The 17,377-nt window shown below is 37.5% G+C and overlaps 1 long non-coding RNA gene and 1 other non-coding gene across 2 annotated transcripts in view; both read left to right on the top strand.

The window, feature by feature from the left end:
* Window positions 1–17,377, top strand: part of LOC135271822 (uncharacterized) — a 148,176-nt gene that overhangs the window by 47,226 nt on the left and 83,573 nt on the right. The gene's annotated exons all lie outside the window — the stretch shown is intronic.
* On the top strand, window positions 7,397–7,560 carry LOC135271845 (U1 spliceosomal RNA). Its single transcript, XR_010339976.1, has one exon. It is a non-coding gene; the product is annotated as a U1 spliceosomal RNA (small nuclear RNA).

Consider the following 17,377-nt stretch of genomic DNA (forward strand, 5'->3'; position numbering starts at 1 on the left):
AATTAAAAACCACCAGCTGCTCCTCAAACAATATATCCTACTAATTCAGATGACATTAAATGTTGTTGCACAAATACGTTAAAAGTTAATTTTTTCCTGCTGCTTAAAGTGTTCCTTATGTTTTGCCATACCCCAAGAAGAAATTGGTGATTATTTGAGAGGATACTGTGACTGCTTTCTTTTGGATTGATGAAGTTTGTCATACTTGATTCCCAAGGGAAAGAAAAAAAATCTGTTGATTGTTTACAATTCTCTAAAGGAAGAAATCTATACAACCGTGCAGAATTTGATAGAATTAGAAGGCAATGAGTTTTTGTCTCTCACTACTTTAAACTTATTAATATGATATTATACTATAGTAAAAAAAACTTCCAGTAGAAATGGCTGTTAGAAGTCAGGATACATTTTACACCATTTTGGAATTGTGATTGTTGTCACCTATGTTTTTATATAGAAAGTTGTTTTTCATGGTGTTGAGCCTCTAGTAGTTACTTCCATGAGCAGCTCATAAATACTCAAAATAAGCTGGAAATAATTTACTGATTTTTGCTGTCTTTTGGAGCTCTTGCTTGTGCTGCCAAAAGTTATTAGTGACTAGGTTAGTGAATTGGGCAAGAGTGGATTCTCATCAGAGCTCCCGAGGGTCAGATATCATAGTCATTGTCTTTGTTGCAAAGCATTGACTGAAGAGCGAAAAGAAATAAAGATGCACAATTGGTCCTATTCATTTCTTTTAGTGATCTCAGGAATCTTAAGAGCAGCTATAGAGACAAAATTATAGGATGAATTTTGATGATCATTTTATAAGGTCAAGAATCCCACGTTGTCATTCTAAAGAACAGCTGATCACTCATTTATTTAATAAATATTTATTGAGTACCACTCTATATCATGCATTGTTTTATGTTCTTGGGTTAAAGAATCCATCAAGATGGTCAACGTCAAAATTCTCATGTAATCCGTAGAGAGAAAAAATAAAAACAAATAAGAAATATACAGACAGCTCTAAGTACTATGCAGAAAATTAAAATAGAGTAATAGAGAGTGATTTAGAGGCCGCTTGAGACTAGAATAAGAAAAAGACTTCTTGGAGGAGGTAACATTTCCACTATATCCAGGTTAAACAGAAGTTCTTAATTAGAGAGAACAGTTAGTAGAACACTTAGGTCTACTAACTGTTGTCTCTGATTAGAAACTAAGACTGAGGCAAACCCTGCATAGTAGATAATAGAACAATATGATTGGAGCATATGGTGGAAGGGTAAGTCCTAGGAGGTAGGCAGAGGTCAAGTCATGACATTCTTTTTAAGTGCATATGGATTTAATTCTAAGACACTAGGAAACTTTAAATAGGAAAGTTATGTTATCTGATTAACATTTAGCCAGATTACCTTGGCTCCTGAGTGAAGAAGGCATTTAGAAGTGGGGGGATCTATGAGAGAAATTCATGTGATAGAAGACGGTGACCTGGACAAAAGTGGTAGACATCAGACAGTAAAATGAATGTTAAGTGAATTGATTTGGCATACATTTTGGAAGCATAGCTGGTGAAACTTGCTAATAAAATTATTGTGGGTGTTTCATGAATGAAAGGATTCAGGGACAACTCAGGTTTTTGGTTTAATAAAAGCGGTAGATCTCTTTTCTAAGGAAAGATAGAAGTAATGTAAAATTTTGTAGAAAGGGGAAATAAGTTTTGTTTTGGCTTATACATCTAATAGAATTAATTTAGTTTTGGGGGTAAATTCAATATGACTGAGATAATGATGATTATAATAATTATTCTCCATTTCATCTTGCTTTCTCTATAACTTGATAAATTCTCTAAGTTTGTTAACAATCCAATGAAGGAGAAATTCACAAACATTTACAAAGATATTAAATACTTACTGAAAGAAATAAAATCATTCACCCAATTTGTTGAGTTCCTAATTCAATAATTACTATGTCCTACTTGTTAATAGTAGTATGTAATACGTGTGCTATTTGTAGAAGCTGAAGTGATGCAAAGTGAATAGCCTAAAAGACTCTGTGTGTATGTGGGGTTGGAGGGGTTGATAGAGACAGGATGGGGTATCACACTGAATGGTGTTGTGAGCCAAATAGTGTCTCCCCTTATATTAGTCCATTCTCACGCTGCTCTAAAGGACTGCCTGAAATTGAGTAATTTATAAAGGAAAGGTTTAATTGACTCACAGTTCAGCAGGGCTGGGGAGGCCTCAGGAAATTTAGAATCATGGTGGAAGGGGGAACAATACATCCTTCTTTATATGATGGCAGAAAGGAGAAGTGCAGAGCGAAGGGTGGGGAAAAGCCCCTTATAAAACCATTAGATCTCAAGAATATTCACTCACTGTCATGAGAATAGCATGGGGAAAACTGCCCCCATGATTCAGTTACCTCCCACTGTGTCCCTCTCATGACATGGAGATTATGGGAACTATAATTCAAGATGAGATTTGGGTGGGAACACAGCCAAACCTTATCACCCCTCAAATGCATATGTTTAAGCCCTAACTCTCAGTACTAAGAATGTGACTGTATTTGGAATTGGGGTCTTTAAAGAGGTAATTAAGGTGAAATGAAGTCATTAGGGTACACTGTAATCCAATGTGACTGTTGTCCTTAAAAGAAGAGGAGGTTGGCTGTGGTGACTCAAGCCTGTATTCCCAGCACTTCGGAAGGCTGAGGCACATGGATCACTTGAGTCCAAAAGTTTGAGACCATCTAGGGCAACATGGTGAAACCCTGTCTCTAGAAAAATACACACCAAAAAAAATTTAGCTGGGCATGGTGGTGCATGCCTAATCCTAGATACTAGGGAGTCTGAGGTGGGAGGATCACTTGAGCACAAGTGGTCAAGGCTACAGTGAGCTGTGATCATGCTACTGTACTCCTGTACTCCAGCCTGGGTGAGTGAGACACTGTCTCAACAAAAAAAGAAGTAAAACACCCACAGAATATCATGTGAACACACGGATAAAAAGTGGTTGCCCACAAGTTGAGGGGTAAGGCCTTGAAAGAAATCAACCCAGTTGATACCTTGGTCTCAGATTCCTACCCTACAGAACTGTGAAAAAATAAATCTCTGTTGTTTAAGCCACTTGGTCTGTACTATTTTCTTTTTTCAATTAGTATAATTTAAGTTCTGGGGTACATGTGCAGAATGTGCAGGTTTATTACACAGGTATACATGTGCCATGGAGGTTTGCCACATCCATCACCCCGTCATCTACATTAGGTATTTCTCCTAATGCTATCCCTCCCCTATCCCCTCAACCCCTGCTGTCCCTCCCCTGGGTCACTACCCCTGACAGGCCTTGGTGTGTGATGTTCCCCTTCCTGTGTCCATGTGTTCTCATGGTTCAATACCTACTTACAAGTGAGAACATGTAGTGTTAGGTGTTCTGTTCCTGTGTCAGTTTGCTGAGAATGATGGTTTCCAGCTTTACACATGTCCCAGCAAAGGACATGAACTCATCTTTTTATGGCTGCATAGTATTCCATGGTGTATATGTGCCACATTTTCATTATCCAGTCTATCATTGATGGGCATTTGGGTTGGTTCCAAGTATTTGCTATTCTGAACAGTGCCGCAATAAACGTATGTGTACATGTGTCTTTATAATAGAATGATTTATAATCCTTTAGGTACATACCCAGTAATGGAGTTGCTGGGTCAAATACTGTTTCTAGTTCTAGATCCTTGAGGAATCGCCACACTGTCTTCCACAATGAGTGAACGAATTTACACTCCCACCCACAGTGTAAAAGCATTCCTATTTCTCCACATCCTCTCCCGCATCTGTTGTCTCCTGATTTTTTAATGATCACCATTCTAACTGGCATGAGATGGTATTTCAATTTAGTTTTGATTTACATTTCTCCAGTGAACAGTGATGATGACCTTTTTTCACATGTTTCTTGGTTGCATAAATGTCTTCTTTTGAGAAGTGTCTGTTCATATCTTTCACCCACTTTTTGATGGGATTTTTTTCTTGTAAATTTAAATTCTTTGTAGATTCTGGATATTAGCCCTTTGTCAGATGGATAGGCTGCAAAAAATTTTTCCCATTCTGTTGGTTTCTGGTTCACTCTGATGATAGTTTCTTTTGTGGTCCAGAAGCTCTTTAGTTTAATTCAACCCCATTTATCAATTTTGGCTTTTGTTGCCATTGCTTTTGGTGTTTTAGTCATGAAGTTCTTACTCATGCTTATGTCCTGAATGGTATTGCTTAGGTGTTCTTCTAGGATTTTTATTCTGTTAGGTCTTATGTTTAAATTTTTAGTCCATTTGGAGTTAATTTTTGTATAAGGTGTAAGAAAGGGATCCAATTTCAGCTTTCTGCATATGGGTAGCCAGTTTTCCCAACAGTATTTATTAAATAGGGAATTCTTTCCCCATTGCTTGTATTTGTCAGGCTTGTGAAAGATCATATGGTGTTGCTTCTGAGGCCTCTGTTCTGTTCCATTGGTCTATATCTCTGTTTTGGTAACAGTACCATGCTGTTTTGATTGCTGTAGCCTTGTAGTATAGTTTGAAGTCAGGTAGCATGATGCCTCCAGCTTTGTTTTTGTTGCTTAGGGTTGTCTTGGCTACTTGGCTGTTTTTTGGTTGCATATGAAATTTAAGGTGTCTTTTTTTCCAATTCTGTGAAGAAAGTCAATGGTAGTTTGTTGGGAATAGCACTGAATCTATAAATCACTTTGGGCAGTATGGGCATTTTGACAATATTGATTCTTCCTAACCATAAGCATGGAATATTTTTCCATTTGTGCCCTCTCTGATTTCCTTGAGCAGTGGTCTGTAGTTCTCCTTGAAGAGATCCTTCACATCCCTTTTTAGTTATATTCCTAGGTATTTTATTCTCTTGGCAGCAATTGTGAATAGGAGTTCACTCATGATTTGTCTGTTATTGGTTTATAGGAATGCTTGTGATTTTTGCACATTGATTTTATATCCTGGATTTTGCTGAAGTTGCTTATCCTTTGAAGGAGATTTTGAGATGATGGGGTCTTCTAAATATACAATCATGTTGTCTGCAAATAGAGATAATTTCACTTCCTCTTTTCCTAATTGAATGCCCTTTATTTCTTTTTCTTGCCTGAATGCCCTGGCAAGAACTTGCAATAGTACGATGAATAGGAATGGTGAGTGAGGGCATCCTTGTCTTGTGCTGGCTTTCAAAGGAATGCTTCCAGTTTTTGCCTATTCAGTATGATATTGGCTGTGGATGTGTAATAAATAGCTCTTATTATTTTGAGATATGTTTCATCAGTACCTAGTTTATTGAGAGTTTTTAGCATAAAGGCTGTTGAATTTTTTGAAGGCCTTCTCTGCATCTATTGAAATAATCATGCGGTTTTTGTCTTTGTTTCTATTTATGTGGTGGGTTACATTTATTGATTTGCATATGTTGAACCAGCCTTGTATCCCATGGATGAAGCTGACTTGATCATGATGGGTAAACTTTTTGACATTCTGTTGGATTTGGTTTGCCAGTATTCTATTGAGGATTTTTGTGTCAATGTTCATTGTGGATATTGGCCTGAAATTTTCATTTTAATTGTGTCTCTGCCAGGTTTTGGTATCAGGATGATGTTGGTCTCATAAAATGAGTTAGGGTAGATTCCCTCTTTTTGTATTTTTTGGAATAGTTTCAGAAGGAATGGTACCAGCTCCTCTTTGCACCTCTGGTAGAATTCGTTTGTAAGTCTGTCTGGTCCTGACATTTTTTTGTTGCTGCCTCAATTTCAGAGCTTGTTAGTGATCTATTCAGGGATTAGACTTTTTCCTGGTTTAGTTTGGGAGGGTGTTAGTGTCCAGGAATGTATTCATTTCTTCTAGATTTTCTGGTTTATTTGCATAGATATGCATATAGTATTCTCTGATGGTAGTTTGTATTTTTGTGGGATCGGTGGTGATATCCCCTTTATCATTTTTTATTGTATATATTCGATCTTCACTCTTTTCTTCTTTATTAATGTGGCTAGAGGTCTATTTTGTTGATCTTTTCAAAAAACCAGCTCCTGGATTCACTGATTTTTTTGAAGTTTTTTTTTTTTGTATGTCTCTGTCTCTTTCAGTTCTGCTCTGATCTTAGTTATTTCTTGTCTTCTGCCATCTTTTGAATTTCTTTGATCTTGCTCCTCTAGTTCTTTTAATCGTGATGTTAGTGTGTCGATTTTAGATCATTCCTTTTTTCTCTTGTGGGTATTTAGTGGTATAAATTTTCCTCTATACACTGCTTTAGATGTCTCCTAGAGATTCTGGTACATTGCCTCTTCATTCTCACTGGTTTCAAAGAACATCTTTATTTCTGCCTTCATTTCATTATTTATCCAGTAGTCATTCAGGAGCAGGTTGTTCAGTTTCCCTGTAGTTGTGTGGTTTTAAGTGAGTTTCTTAATCCTGAGTTCTAATTTGATTGTGCTATGGTCTGGGAGACAGTTTGTTATGATTTCTGTTCTTTTGCATTTGCTGAGGAGTGTTTTACTTCCAATTATGTGGTCAGCTTTAGAATAATTGCAGTGTGGTGCGGAGAAGAATGTATATTCTGTGGATTTGGGGTGGAGGGTTCTGTAGATGTCTATTAGGTCTGCTTGGTCCGGAGCTGAGTTCAGGTCCTGAATATCCTTGTTAATTTCTGTCTCATTGATCTGTTGTGATACTGACAGTGGGGTGTTAAAGCCTCCTACTATTGTGTGGGAATCTAAGTCTCTTTGTAGGTCTTTAAGAACTTGCTTTATGTATCTGGGTGCTCCTGCATTGGATGCATGTATATTTAGGATGGTTAGCTCTTCTTGTTGCATTGATCTTTTTACCATTAAGTAATGCCCCTCTTTGTTTCTTTTGATCTTTGTTGGTTTAAAATCTGTTTAATCATAGACTAGGATTGCAATCCCTGCTTTTTTTTTTTCTTTCCATTTTCTTGGTAAATCTTTCTCCATCCCTTTATTTAGAGCCTGTTGGCCCCACTCTCTTCTGGCTTGTAGGGTTTCTGTGGAGAGATTCTCTGTGAGTGTGATGGGCTTTCCTTTGTGGGAAGCCTTTCTCTCTTGCTGCCCTTAGTATTTTTTCCTTTATTTCAACCTTGGTGAATCTGATGATTATGTGTCTTGGGGTTGCTCTCCTTGAGGAATATCTTTGTGCTGTTCTCTGTATTTTCTGAATTTGAATGTTGGCCTGCCTTGCTAGGTTGGGGAAGTTCTCCTGGACAATATCCTGAAGAGTATTCTCCAACTTGGTTTCATTCTTCCTGTCACTTTCAAGGCACACCGATCAAATGTAGATTTGGTCTTTTCACATAATCCCATATTTCTTGGAAACATTGTTCATTTATTCTGTTTTTTCTCTAATTTTGCCTTCTCGCTTGATTTAATTGAGTTGATCTTCACACTTACCTGGCAGGGGAGATACCGTGATCACGAAGGTGGTTTTCTCAGCGTGAGGCTTATCCATTGCACTCCAGATGTGCTGACCCCTGCGATTTCCCCATATGTGGGAAACTTGACTGCATAATTTGTGGTAGTGGGGGATTGTGTTCATGCTTTCCCCTGAATTTTTGTATTAAAAAAAAAGAAAAAGTCGATCTTCAATCTCTGATATCCTTTCTTCTGCTTGATTGATTCAGCTATTGAAACTTGTATAGCTTCACAAAGTTCCCGTGCTGTGTTTTTCAGCTCCATCAGGTTGTTTATGTTCTTCTCTATGCTGGTTATTCTAGTTAGCATTTTGTCTAACCCTTTTTCAAGGTTCTTAGCTTCCCTGCATTGGGTTAGAACACACTCCTTTAGCTTGGGGAAGTTTGTTATTGCCCACCTTCTGAAGCCTGCTTCTGTCAATTTGTCAAAGTCATTCTACATCCAATTTTATTCCCCTGTTGGTGAGGAGTCGTGATCCCTTGGAGGAGAAGAGGTGTTCTGGTTTTTGAAATTTTCAGCCTTTTTGTGCTGGCTTCTTCCCATCTTTGTGGATTTATCTACCTTTAGCTTTTGAAATTGGTGACCTTTGGATGGGGTATCTGAGTGCACATCCTTTCTGTTGATGTTGAAACTATTTATTTCTGTTTGTTAGTTTTCCCTCTAACAGTGAGGCACCTCTGCTGCAGGTCTGCTGGAGTTTGCTGAAGGTCCACTCCAGACCCTTCTTGCCTGGGAATCACCAGCAGGGGCTGCAGAACAGTAAAGATTGCTGCCTGTTCCTTCATGTGATAGCTTCATTGCAGAAGGGTACCTGCCAGATGTCATCCAGAGCTCTCCCCTATGAAGTGTCTGTCAGCCCCTGCTAGTGGGTTTCTCCCAGTCAGGATACATGGGGGTCAGGGAGCTACTTAAGGAGGCAGTCTGTTCCTTATCAGAGCTTGAATACTGTGCTGCGAGATCCACTGCTCCCTTCAGAGCTGCCAGGCAGGGACGTTTAAGTCTACTGAAGCTATACCCACAACTAGCCCCTTTTCCCAGGTGCTCTGTTCCAGGAAGGTGGGGTCTTTATTTGTAAGTCCCTGACAGGCTGCTGCCTTATTTCAGAGATGCTGTGCCCAGGGAGGAGGGCATCTAGTGACACAGTCTGACTGCAGAGGCCTTGCTGAGCTGCTGTGGGCTCCACCCAGTTACTGTGTAAACTTCCTGAGGACTTTGTTTACACAGGTGAGGTTAAAACCCACCTACCTGAGCCTCAGCAATGGCGGATGCCCATCCCGCACCAAGCTCCAACATCTCAGGTTCACCTCAGATTGTTGTGCTAGCTGCGAGAAGGATCTTAGCTTACTTGTCTTTGTGGGGGTGGGACCCACCGAGCCAGATGACTTGGCTCCCTGGCTTCAGCTCCCTCCTTTTTAGGGGACTAAGCAGTTCTGTCTTGCTGGAATTCCAGGCACCACTAGGGTATGAAGAAAGAAAAAAAACTGCTGCAGCTAGCTGGGTGTCTTCCCATACGGCCACCCTCTTTTGTGTTGGAAACCCAGGGCACTGGTGTTGTAGACACCGGAGGGAATCTCCTGGTTGGTGGATTGTGAAGACCATGGGAAAAATACAGTATCTGATCCAGAATACTAGAGTTCTGGGAAAAGAAAGTCTCTAATGGCTTCCCTTAGCTAGCAGAGGGAGTTCCCCAACCCCTTGCACTTCATGGGTTAGGCAGTGCGCCACCCTGCTTTGGCTTGCCCTCCTTGGGCTCTATCTACTGTCTAACCAGTCTGAATGAGATGAACCATGTAGCTCAGTTGGAAATGCAGAGATCACCTGCCTTCTGCATCACTCTCACTGGGAGTGGTGCACCGGAGCTATTCCTATTCGGCCAGTCTTGCCAGCTATCTCATCTGTAGCAGTTTCTTAAGGCAGCCCTGGCAAACGAATACAAACAGCTTCTGAATCTGTTCTCCCTACTCAAGCAAACTGAGTAAGGAAAGCTCAGTCAGAAGTAGATCACAGGTTGCAGTTTGGAATTCTTTTTTTCTCCCTTATAGGATGCCTAACCATACCCTTAGAATCTTCTGGGATATATATTATATTTATAAGATGCTTTATTCTTCTTGCCTACCCAGCATAATATTGCAGGGGTTAGACTGGTTAGTATATCATTCTTATACTCCTCAGATTTTCATATTAGCCTAATATGTTTACAAAATAATTTTTTTGCCTCTTACTGTTTTTTACTAAAATGTTTGAAAATATCTAGAGGTTTTGTTCATCAAATTTAGATGGTATGTTTCAAATGGTCTGATTTAAATTTTTGGCGATATAGTAGGTTAACCCTGAGGGATATCCACCTCAAATTGTTGAGATATCTTTCAAAAGAGTAAGAAACAGGTGTGAATGTTGAAAGACACACCACATGTACTAAGTGTCCATGCACAGAACAGTCATTTATAATATTAGATAAACTGTGAGATAAAAATCCTATGGACAGACATTCTGATTGTAAACATTGATTTTTCTTTTTTGTTTTTTCTGAGATGGAGTTTCACTCTTGTTGCCCAGGCTGGAGTGCAGTGGCACAGTATCAGCTCACTGCAACCACTGCCTCCCGGGTTCAAGTGATTCTCCTGCCTCAGCCTCCTGAGTAGCTGAGATTACAGGCACACACCACCATGCCCATCTAATTTTTTTTTTTCTTTGTATTTTTAGTAGAGACAGGGTTTCACCATATTTGTCAGGCTGGTCTTGAACTCCTGACCTCATGATCCACCCACCACGGCCTCCCAAAGTGCTGGGATTACAGGCATGAGCCACCGTGTCCAGCCAAGCATTGATTTTTCTATCAATCTTCTTTTTATATAGGCAAAGGAATTTCTCTATCAGATCAAAAGGAAATAATGTGCCAAGCATTGCATGCATGAATAGATTATTGTGTGTATCTTCTATTAGCTTGCAAATATTAATGCTTTATACATCATCATAAACATTACATTTTATCTCAATCTTTGCAAAATTACCAAAGTCCTCCTTTTCTGTGTCCTTTATTTAACAATGTGGCCTATCTTTTCCAAAGTTTTCTTTAGCAGGGATGTGTTCCTCTATGCCTTGCAGGATAAGTGGCATTCACATTGTACTGTGTATTTGTACTATAATTGTGATCACAGCAGATAATTGTACAGTAGGTAGAATTGTATAGAATAGTGTTAAAAGGACCAGTTAGAGAAGTAGAACAGGAAACACAAGATCAGCTCGGAAACAGCACAGTATAATAATTTTTTTTTAATTGCATTTTAGGTTTTAGGGTACATGTGAAGAACATGCAAGATTATTGCATAGGTGCATACGTGGCAGTGTGATTTGCTGCCTTCCTCCCCTTCACCTATATCTGGCATTTCTCCCCATGCTATCTCTCCCCAACTCCGCCCCCCCGCTGTCCCTCCCCTATTTGCCCCCAACAGACCCCAGTGTATAGTGCTCCCCTCCCTGTGTCCATGTGTTCTCATTGTTCAACACGCACCTATGAGTGAGAACATGTGGTGTTTGATTTTGTGTTCTTGTGTCAGTTTGTTGAGAATTATGGTTTCCAGGTTCACCCATGTCCCTACAAAGGACGCGAACTCATTGGTTTTGATGGCTGCATAATATTCCATGGTTTATATGTGCCACATTTTTCCTGTCCAGTCTATCATCGATGGGCATTTGGGTTGGTTCCAGTTCTTTGCTATTGTAAACTAGCACAGTATAATTCTCAATGGTATGAATTTCTTTACTCCAAAGTTAATAATTTATTTTGATACTAAATCTATTCAACACCTTTCAAAAGGTCCAGAGTTAAGTATGCTGACATTTTCCTTAATTGATGCTAACATATGACAAATTTAAAATCTTTTTGTCATTTTTATATTTCTTTTCTTAGATTCTAGGTGTCTAAGAGGGGTCTGCTCAAGAAATTGTTAATGAAGTGTTTGCAGTTGACAAGCCAGTGTAATCACCTTTCTTGGAAATAGCTGGTTAATTTGCGTATCAGTAGGCTTCAGAAGATGATGTAAGTGATTGTCCGGGATCAATTATAACCTGGTCAATTCTTTGTTTGAAGATAGATATGGAAAACTTTGATTTCAGTTCAATTGAACTTGACCTTTTTAGTTATAAACGAGAGAAATTATTTCAAAAATGTCTTTTACAGAAGTCTAATGGACACATTTTCTAAAATCAAAATATATGAAAGTCAGTGAAATTACATTGAAATAGCAATAACAAAATAGCTATTGAGCCTTTTCTGTTATTCATGACCAAATTGCAATTTAAATTGATTTCACCAGGACATATTTGAGGTTAGTGTCTCTTATTTTTTTTTAAATAGTTTTATGGGATATAATTGATAAATAACAAGCTTCATACATACTAAGTGTAAAATTTGTTAAATTTTGACATCTCATATAACCCATTAAAGTATCACCATGATCAAGATGATGAGCACATCCCTCTCCTTCAAACGTTTCCTGGTTCCCTTTTTAATCCCTTCTCACTTTCATTTTCACCCTTCCATCTCCAGGAAACTGTTATTCTGCTTTCTGTCACTGTGGATCAGTTTGTGTTTTCTTGAATTTTATATAAATGGAAACATACAGCATGTCCCCTTTTCTGTTTGGCTTCTTTAACTCAGTGAAATTATTTTGTGATTCATCCATTTTCTTGTGTGTCAGTAGTTCCTTCCTTTGTGTTGTTTAGTACTGATCCATTGTATCCAGGTACCACAATTGTTTATATATTCACTTCTGGATGAACATTTTGACTTTTGGACATTTTAATAAAGCTGCTGTAAACATTTGTGTGCAAGTCTGTGGATATGCATTCTCATTTTGGGAGAGGAAATAAATAGGAATAGAATGCCTGGATTCTATAGTCAGTGTATATTTATCATATTCAGAATTTTTTCTTTAAATTTAACATTGTAAATAATGGTTTCCCAAAGTGTTTGTAGTATTTTACATTGAAAATAGCAGTGTATGGAAATTTTAGTTCCTTCACATTCTTACCACTACTTGGTACAGACAGCCTTTTAAGTTTTAGCCATCCTTTTAGGTTGTATTGGTATATCATTATGATTTTAATATGCATTTATCTAAGAAGTAAATATGTTGAGCATCATTTATGCGCTTATGTACCATTTGTATATTTGAAGTGTCTTTCCAAATATTTGCACATTTCCTATTCTATTTGTTTTATTATTATTGAGTATAGGAGTTATTTGTATATTCTGGATACAATTCTTGATCAGATACATGCTTTCAAATAGTTTCTTCTATAACAGTGTCTTTAAAAAGTAGAAACTTTTGCTGGCCTTAATGCAGTGGTGTTTACAATTAATTGATAACTACCATTTACATATTTCTTTGTTCCTTGTCCACCTCCACTTCTTCACTTGACTAGCCAAAAAAAAAAAAAAGTAGAAGCTTTTTTAATTTTGATAAAGTTAATTTGTTCACTTTTTCTTTTAGTATTTGTGTTTTTTACATCATATTCAAGAAATAATTCCCTAATGTAATTAACAAAGATTTTCTCATATTTTCCATTAGCAGATTATTTTGGGTTTTGTGTTTAGTTACATGATTCATTTTTAGTTAATTTTTAATGTAACATGAAGTATATATTGAAGGACATTTTTCTACATACGAATATTGTCCAAGCATTATTTCTGAAAAAGATGATGCTTTAAGTTAATTGCATTTATAGCTTTGTTAAGAATCAGTCATTTATATGTGTTGGGTTGTTTCTGAAGTATCTATTCTGTTCTATCGATATATGTGTCTACCTTTATTCCAGAGCCATACTGTCTGGATTACTGTAACTTTAAGTGTTGAAATCCTGTAGGATTAGTCTTTCATGTTTGTTCTTTTTCAACATTGTTTTGTTGCTTATAGGCTCTTTAGCTTTATTATGAATTTTTGAGTCTTTCTTTTTTCTTCTCCTTGGTCTTGGCTATGTTGGTATCTCCCTGGGCTCCCCACCTTGTGTTGTGTCTTTCATGGCAGTAAGCTGGGGCAATCGTAGACTCACCTAATTTGTTTCCACCTCTCAAGAATCATGGTCGTTAATTGTCTAGATGTCCAGTGCCTTGAAGCTATTTCATATATTCATTTTCTGGCTCTGTTATAGCAGAAAGATAAATTCAGCTCCTGTTATTCAATCTTTTGACAGAAGTAGAGGTCCAAAATAAATCCCTTGGGCCTCTTTTAAACAAATTTTTTCTGTAGCTCTTTTTGACTTGAATAAGGACTCACCTTCTGGATGTTTTATCCTGTCTCTTCCTTAGGCTTTCTCGGATATCGTCTCTAAACAACTATAGTATAAGTGCAGAGACTCTTAGAGTCACAGAGGTCTGCACCTGAATGCTTGTCTGTTAGTGATAAGTTTTTGCTTAACTTACTGGCAATCTATTTAATGTTTTTGGTTTTATCTTATTTATATTTAATATTGTATTTCTAAAACTGAAGTTGAGAATTTTAAAATGGAAATTGAGTCAGCTTTATGCATAAAAATATTTTTATTACATAGCTTAACACAGAGTAAACTCTTAACAATGTTGACTGTTACAGTAATTGCTAATAGTACTAATGGTCATTATCTATATCATCACTTCTTACTACTATGACCATCAAACCTGAGTTTATATGTTTATGAAGTAGGTCTCTTATTCTGCGTTGCAGCTCAACTTAACTCATGTTTTCATAGGGCCAGATTTAGTCATACTACCATGACTTCTATTTTTTCTTTTTTTTTTTTTAGTATCTATTACAAGGCCTAATAAAAAGTTTAGCCTGAGGGAGGTGGGCAATACATATGGCAATCCTTGATTTTTACTGTTCTATATGTTGCCTCTATAGATGTGTAACCATAACTATGGTGAATATAAATGCTACTTTTCTTGAGAATTTCCTAAACTGATACATAAAGATAACTTTGGGCTAAATGGTGCATGCATGTACTTACAGATGATTCCTTTTTCAAAATTCTGACTTCTATCCAATCTTTAGGAACACTAGTGAAAATTTCAAATACATAGTGGGCGAATGTTTTTGGCCTGTGAGGATATGAAGTTTGGCATGGGAGCATCTTCACCTTTTTGTTTTTAAGTAGTAGGTACAGCATGGTGAAGCTTAATGGTTTATATTTTTTTCTTTAAAAATCTGCCAAAACAAAAAGTTCTTAAAAGTCTACTTAGTTACCTTGTAGTTACTTAGCTTACTTAATCTGTCTAGTTCTTAAACATCTATTCAAACAAAATATTCTTCAGAATCCATCTATCTACCTATCTATTATCTATCTATCATTAAGTAGGAGGTGCTGTAGTTCAACAGGGATGGAAAATTTAGAATGTGCTTTCACCTTTTTGTAATCAGCTCCTACTGCTTTACACATTCTGTTTTCTTCTGCACCTAATCCACTCTATGGAGCAGCTTAACGATTTTTGAAGTGTAATGTACACCATGTTTGGGTACAGTAAGAACTACGTTCATACTGGGATCACCTGCTACCTCTATATCATTGGAAAAGTTGCTAAACCTTCAATTTCATCATTATACAGCTGGTGTAATAGTGCAGGGTTGTTTAAAAGATTAGAGATAAATTTTAAAAAGCAACAGCGTATAATAGGGCTGATCTTGCCAGGCTTTTTTTTTTTATTATTAGGTTATGATTTGAACAAAAAAGATGAAGAATGGTTTAGATTAATTAGACACACTGTGAATTTCAGGATTTCACTCTGAGCATTCCCCTTGGCAGGACAATGTGACTGATTTTCTCCTAAAGGTAGCCCCACATCAACCTGGCTGAAAAGGGGGCTTAGGAGATTTGAACTTAAATATGTTTAGATTACATTAAAAAGTTTCTGTGAAACTCCTGTTTTTTTCTTTTGCCTCCGAACTTTTTGGATGAAAAGTTCAGTAGGGAATGACAGAAAAAATGTGAAATTATAGTTAATGATATTGGACATGAAGACTTTGTAACAAAGGAATAGCAAAATCCAGGGCACCTGAAGAGGAAAGGCATTAGGCTCCTGGGATAGTAGAGGCAGGAAATTTGATGATACTTGTCTTTCAGAAATGGCCTCTAGAGCCTTCCTCCCAGGAGGAAACCTCCTGTACAGCTCTTCAGGTTGCTGTTGTGGGCCACTTATCCCACACTACTTTCCAAGCTGCTATAGGCACCTTGAATTCAAACAAAACATCCCTTTCCTGATGTCTTTTACAGGAAGACAGGAGGGGGTGGCCCCAGCCCCTGCTCTTTCATTGAAGGACATTTCTCAATGTCTGCACCTTGTGGAACAGATGAAATTGGGATCAACAAGCAGGGCTATTTGAAACTGACTGCCTTCAGACAGTCCCTTTGACAGGGGCTGAAATGAATTTGAGTTTTTGGGACTAATCTGGGAGGTCCAGTGGGAGACCACATTGTGTGTGTATGTGTGAGATTTGACAGTCACTGAGATGTGTCTCATGAAAGGCTCTCTAACAGTTGTAAGTTCTGTTTCCAACAGTTCCGTGTATGTCCTCTGGAATTGTGTGTGTGTGTGTGTGTGTGCGCGCGCGCGCGTGCATGTGTGTGTATGTATGTAAACAAGGCCTGTTCCATGAAAACCCCATGATTTACACCCTGAGGTTGTTATCAGGAACATCCCAATGCTTATGGAAAACACCTGGTAGAGCACTAAATCCTCAGACACATGCTCTACAGGAACTTTACATACAGGGACTATTATTCCCTTAGAAAGGTTGCATGAAATTTGTCCCTGACTTTTGCTAAGGTAACAGTGACCCCCATATCAGCCTGAAGGTCATTGAGAGCAGCTCCAGCTTATGGATCAAAAATGTATGGGTGATAGAATTTGCCATGCCTTTTTTTTTTTTTTTTTTCACATAAGCCAAGGCGAAGTGTGTGCAAATTATTAATACATCCTGCTGTACCGAGGGTATATGCTTTGGATTAGGTAGACAAGAAATTGAAAGAGGAAGCCAGAATCACTAACTCAAGATAAGCATTTTTTGGTGACTTAAGCTAAAGAAAGCTTGATGAAGCAAAGTTATACTGGTGGGGAATGAGAAGACAGCCTGTAGTCCTATATCTATTGTTATTTGTGTGGTTAGTTGACTTTAGCCAAATAATTGAATATCTCTGACACTTAATTTCCCTACTATACAGTACTCTGTATGTATAGTACATTCAAAAAGAAGTATCATAAAGGTAGATCCACTGAGTCATAGTAATTTCTATCTGGATGACTATATATTGTTAAATTGGAAATGCAAGAAGCAATGTCATCATTGTTCTATTTAAAGATTTTCTAAAAATGATTTTGATTCAGCTTGAACTCATAAGGTTACTGTGACATCATTTGTAGTGACATTTAAAAAATGAAATTTACATATTTAGGGTTGAAATAATGGTTTTAGTTTCGACAGGAAGGAAAAAAATGCTTTTCATAGAAAGAATTAAATTATAAACAACCACTTACATGACAGCTAATCCATAAAAATGTTATTTTATTCAAACATCATTATCTTGTATTAAGAATGGATGGTTTGCCATAAGAAGCCATGTTCTAGGCTAAGAAGTTGGCTTATCAGATGGGCAATCCAAATTTACATTCCTGGAACTTCTGTTTAGTTTTGCATTGCTTTATGTTCAATTTCTCAGTGACAGGCCACCAATCAGCACTGTTTGTCCCTTTCCTTAACAAAATACTTCATTGACATTACAATATAGTCTACATTAATTTTAGCCATTATAATGAAACAAAAAAGTTTCTTAACCAGACTGTATTTCAGAAACTTACTTATTTTAATCTTCTTTAGGTGTTTGTAAAAATGAGAGTGAAATGTTAACCCAAGCATTGAGTCTGTCTGTTAGTGTTCCATCAGTTACCACTTTAATTTTCCAATCACTTTTACATAATGTG

Source organism: Aotus nancymaae, unplaced genomic scaffold (assembly GCF_030222135.1).
Source record: "Aotus nancymaae isolate 86718 unplaced genomic scaffold, 86718_ANA_hifiasm-v0.15.2.pri h1tg000092l, whole genome shotgun sequence".
Lineage (NCBI taxonomy): Eukaryota > Metazoa > Chordata > Mammalia > Primates > Aotidae > Aotus > Aotus nancymaae.